The 5,615-nt window shown below is 37.8% G+C and overlaps 1 non-coding gene across 1 annotated transcript; it reads right to left on the reverse strand.

Annotated features, from left to right (window-relative positions):
- Positions 1–547: 547 nt before the first annotated feature.
- On the reverse strand, positions 548–654 carry LOC140885948 (small nucleolar RNA R71). Its single transcript, XR_012151359.1, has one exon. It is a non-coding gene; the product is annotated as a small nucleolar RNA R71 (small nucleolar RNA).
- Positions 655–5,615: the final 4,961 nt, after the last annotated feature.

Below are 5,615 nucleotides of genomic sequence, written 5' to 3' on the forward strand. Positions count from 1 at the left end.
TGGGTTCTAATTTAAAAAAATTTTCCTGTCTATGCAGTTTATGCGAAAAATCCAAAGTTACGACTCACTGCTCTTTGATCCGAAAATCGAGAAAACTGCTAAAGCTTTGCGAAAAGCTAGAAGAGAAGAGTTGCAACAAATGGCTGAAGAAAGAGAAAGAGAACGAGATGTCAATAATGCTCCGGTGCCGATCAGAGATCACTTTCGACCAGTGATCAATACTCATTATTCTGGGATAGCTCGGCAGAACATCACGACAAATAATTTTGAGTTGAAGCCAGCTCTGATTAATATGGTGCAGCAGAATCAGTTCAGGGGTGCAGCTACTGAAGATCCAAATCTGCATCTGCGTACTTTTCTGGAGATTGCTGACACAGTGAATATTCATGGTGTTACTGAGGACACCATTAGACTACGATTGTTCCCGTTCTCTCTTAGGGACAATGCTCGTAGTTGGTTGCAGTCACTACCTCTTGGGAGTATCACTACATGGGAAGACATAGCATCCAAATTTCTGGCTAAGTACTTTCCTCCTGCCAAGTCTGCCCAACTGAAAATTGAGATCACTACTTTCAAACATCAAGATTTTGAGCAGCTTTATGAAGCTTGGGAGCTGTACAAGGAGTTTCTTAGGAAGTGTCCAAACCATATTTTCCGAATTGGGAACAGATTGAGTTATTCTACAATGGTTTGAATGGCCCAACGAGGATTTCTGTGGATGCTGCAGCTGGAGGTTCAATATTTTCTAAATTTCCTGAACAGTCTTATGAGATGCTTGAGCAAATGACTGTTAACAGTTATCAGTGGCCGAGTGAGAGATCTGTAATAAGGAAGCCTGCTCAAATTCATGAGGTTGATGCATTCATTGCTTTGACTGCTCAGATGGCTACTATTTCTACACAGTTGGCTGCACTGACCAAAGTAGATCAAGTTTCTATTAAGACAGCATCGCTGGCGACTGCCGTAAATTTTGCTGATGGATTTGAGAGTATGGAGCAAGCTCAATATGTGAACAACAGAAATTACAACAACTATCGAGGTAATCCTGTACCCAATCAATATCATCCTAGTTTGCGTAATCATGAGAATTTTTTATATGCAAATAATAATAATGTGTTGAATCCTCCTCCGGGATACTATACAAATAAGGGTGAGGGTAAGCCTCCTTTGGATGATGTTGTTAATGCTTTTGTGCAGGAATCGAGCAAAAGAATGGCGAGGACTGAGACTCGCCTTGACAGCTTAGAGACGCATGTGGCCAACATGGCTGCTGTATTGCAATCCATGGAGACTAGCATTGGGCAGTTGGCAAACGCACTAAAAGATAATAACAGAGGTCAATTCCCAAGTAATACTGAGGTGAATCCCAAGGAGAAGTGTAATGCTATCAGGTTGAGGAGTGGGAAGCAGGTGGATAATGAAGAGGGCAAATCTGAGAGCAAGACGTCTGAAAAAGTTGCAGTTGACGAGAAGAAGGTCAAGGAGAAAGAGTCTGAACCTGAGCAGAAACCGATATACAAACTTCCTCTTCCATACCCCCAAAGGTTCAAGAAGAAGGCAGTGGACGAGTAGTTCTCAAAATTCTTGGAGATTTTCAATAAGATACATATCAACATCCCTTTTGCTGATGCTTTGGCACAAATGCCGAATTATGCGAAGTTTATTAAAGAGGTGATGTCCAAGAAAAGGAGGATGCAAGAGAATAAGGTGGTGAGCTTAATTGAAGAATGTAGTGATGTGCTCCAAAAGAAGATGCCACAAAAGCTGAAGGATCCAGAGATTTTTACTATTCCTTGCACTATTGGTTCTTCTTATTTTAATAATTCACTTTGCGATCTAGGAGCTAGCATTAATCTGATGCCTTTGTCTGTTTTCAGGAGCTTAGGACTTGGCGAGGTGAAGCCCACAATGATCGCATTGCAGCTAGCTGATAGATCTATCACATATCCGCTTGGAATCATTGAAGATGTTTTGGTAATAATAGAAAAATTTATTTTTCCGGCGGATTTTGTTGTGCTAGATATGGAGGAGGATGGAAATATGCCACTGATATTGGGGAGACCTTTCTTGGCCACTACTGATGCCAAGATTGAGGTGAAGAATGGCGAGTTGTCGATGGGTGTGGACGACGAAAGAGTTATTTTTAACATATTCAAGAAATCAAGTAATCCACTCATCGAGAAATTATGCATGATTGAGCGAGTTGTGAAGCTGGAGGGCCATCCCAAACTTGTTCATGAGGTAGATTCAAAGAAGAATGATCCGAAGGTGCTGAAGAAGAAGAAGAAAATGAAGAAGAAATCAAAGTTTAAAAAGGTTGTTGAATATATTTGGAGGGTGAAAGAAAAAGGGAAGACCCTCAACAAAGCGGAACCGGGCAAGAATTGGAATACAGTAGGGCTATGGACTATAAACTAAGCGCTTCTTGGGAGGCAACCCAAGCTAGTTTTTATGCGTTTTTTTTATTTTCTTTTAGTTTTTTTTGTTTTTATTTTTATCATGAGGAACTAGATATTAATAATGATTTTGAATTGTGTAGGTGAAAAAGTATGGAGGTGAAAGAGTTTAGGAGCCACCCCTGATGAAGAGTTTTGAGTGATTAAGATGGTGCTGAGTACTGACGTTTGGTTCCTAAGGTATGTGTCCCTTGTTTTTAATGAATACTGTACATTGAGGACAATGCACAATTTACGTTTGGGGGTGTTTAAAAATTGTGAAAATTTGAATTTTTTTAATGAGTTAGTTTGAGTTAAATGCAGGATGTTGGAATTGTGTTGGCCTATGATGAAAATAAATTTTGTGTGCTGAAAAAGTTTATGTTAGCTATATTTAATCTTGAGTTCTCACATTTATGCACGAATGCCATAATTTTCGATACTCCTAGCAATTAGAAAAAAATTATGTGGATTTGTGATGTGGATTAGAGGATTTGATTCTTAACTTTGTGATTTTTACTTGAAACTGAGGTAGATTTTTAAGATCACAGAAGTGATGTAAGCTTTTTTTTCGAATCTATTGAGTTTTTTTAGCCATTCTATATTCATGAAAAATCCAAAACAAATTGACTAGCTAAAAAGTTCAAAGAAAAGTAATGGCGGAGAAAGTAAGGTGAGGGGAGGCCTTAAAAAAAATGGATTGAAATTCTAGTCCAAATACAAGGCATAAAGATGGAGATGTATGGAGTAGAAGAAAGCCAAGACTAATGTCTGGCAATGCAAATAAAAAAAATTTAGCTACTCATCATCCTGCACAAATTGAAAATATTCAGTACCCTTTGCTTTGAATCATGAATCCTTGTTTACATTGATATACATATGGATGCTTATCTCCTGCTGATTATACTTGAGCCTAATGTTAATCGAAAAATTCATGTTGATCTGTGTGAGTAAAAGTTGAACTTGGTTGAGAGTATTTTGAAACTTGAGGGCGGAGTTAATGATTTTATGAAGCTTACGAATTGCATGATTTACCGAAAGTTAGGTGGGTAGATGAGATTGGCGAATCACACACACACGAGAACTCTTGAAAAATTAGCGGGCATGTGTATTGAATCTTGAAATGTAAAAATTCAGAGGTCGACTATATTGCTCATTACTGTTTTGCTCGGGACTAGCAAAAGTCTAAGTTTGGGGGGATTTGATAAGTGCATTTTATGCACTTAATTTATATATGATTTGACTTGGATTTTGTGATGTATTGAGTAGATATTATGCGTATTTGTTGTTGTTTTTGTGAGTTGCAAAGATTTGAAGAAAAGTAGCAAGAAGAAGCGGAAAGACGAATTATAGACATCAAAGTTTACAAAATTACTTGAGCTTATACATACATCGAAATCCGATCTCCACCGTTCAAATTAAAGTTTTGGATGTTTTAAAGTTTTTGTCAAAATTTCAGCTCAATCCGACGGCTAGAACTCAAGATATGATTTTTTCAAGATTGATGCATGTTGGACAAAAGGAATAGCGCCCCAACGCCTCATTGGGAGCGCTCCAGCGCGTCTCAGTAGCTCAGTAAAAGGATTTTATTCGAAATTTCAGCGCCTCAGCTCTAGTTTTCCAGCGCCCCTAATTTCATGCCTTAAGCGCCCCAGCGCCAGTTTTGAAGCGCTCCAGCGCTAGACGTCCGTCATCGAAAAATAAAAAACGAAACTTGAGCGCCCCAGCGCCGAAGAATCCGCGCTCCAGCGCTGCGCAGTCTCCAAAAATATGGAAAGTCTTTAATCGAGTTTAAAAGGGTTTTGATAGCTTATTTTTGAGAGAGACGAGGGTTTAGAGAGGATTCAGAGCATAGAGACGGCTATTGAGAGTTTTGAAGTGCACAAGAGCTCGAGAATTTGATACGAAGACGGAAGACGGCGGCATCCGGCTACGGAAAAGCTTAATTTTACTTCGTTTTAGTTTTCCTTTAAACTTTATATTTCTTGTTTGATGGATTATTTGAAGAACAAGTTTTGTTTGATCTTTGAATTTGTTATGAACTAATTTCTTAGTCTAGAGGTAGACGGATCTTGACTGAAAACCATGATTGAGATATTTTGATTTATATATTTGAATTCTTCGCACAGTTTATTTGTGTTTTCCTGATTTTAATGCTTTCAATTTACTGGTCATAGATTGAATGATAATTGATTTAGAATCTATCACTCGAGAGAGAAGATTTTGAATACGACATAGGAAAATACATCTTTGGTGTTTATATTTTTCGAGAGGCATATAACTCCATAGAAGTCATTAGAAGAATTCTCGTGCCATTTATCGGATTTAATAGTTAAACTTAGATAGACATATTGAGTTTGCTATTTAATACGAATTTCTGCTTGACACTCGAGAGAGGTAGTCGAAAATAATAGGAATTCTTGGCTAATAAACTAGAAGATTTTATAATTGAACAATCATTAGAAATAAATTGTGGTGTACAGTCAAGTGAAGTCGAACCTCTAGCATTCATCACTTATTGAATTTTCCTCTCGTGAACTCGTGGTTATTTATTTTTGTTTCTTGCAAATTTTAGTTTGATATAAATCAAATCAATTTCGTAGCTCTACATAGGATTAAGATTTTATTAGTTGCAAATATTTGATATAATATCCTTTATTCATTCTCCGTGGGATCGACTTGGACTTAATTACTATATTATAACTTGACATCATGCGCTTGCGAGCGAAAAACACACAACAAAAATTCTCATTATTGCGCAAACTAGGATGATATTGATTTGGTGTAGGATTACCTCGATAGCGAGTACAATTGCGGTTGTTCACATACTGAGCTTGCTCCACACTCACAAATCCATCAGAAGAAGTTACGAAATTCACTAGTGATGCCGACTCGTTTGAACTTTGATTTCCTTTAGTCAGCGCAGCCAATTGTGTAGAAATAGTAGCCATCTGAGTAGTCAAGGCAGTGAACGCATCAACTTGATGAATTCCAGCATATTTCCTTATCGCAGATCTCTCGCTCGGCCACTGATAACTATTAATAGTCATTTGCTCAAGCATATCATACGCCTCCGCAGGAAATTTAGAGAATATCAAACCTCCAACTGCAGCATCCACAGAAATCCTAGTTGGCTTATTCAAACCATTGTAAAATAATTCAATTTGTTCCCAATCTGGA

This window comes from Henckelia pumila, chromosome 2, assembly GCF_033568475.1.
Source record: "Henckelia pumila isolate YLH828 chromosome 2, ASM3356847v2, whole genome shotgun sequence".
Classification (NCBI taxonomy): domain Eukaryota; kingdom Viridiplantae; phylum Streptophyta; class Magnoliopsida; order Lamiales; family Gesneriaceae; genus Henckelia; species Henckelia pumila.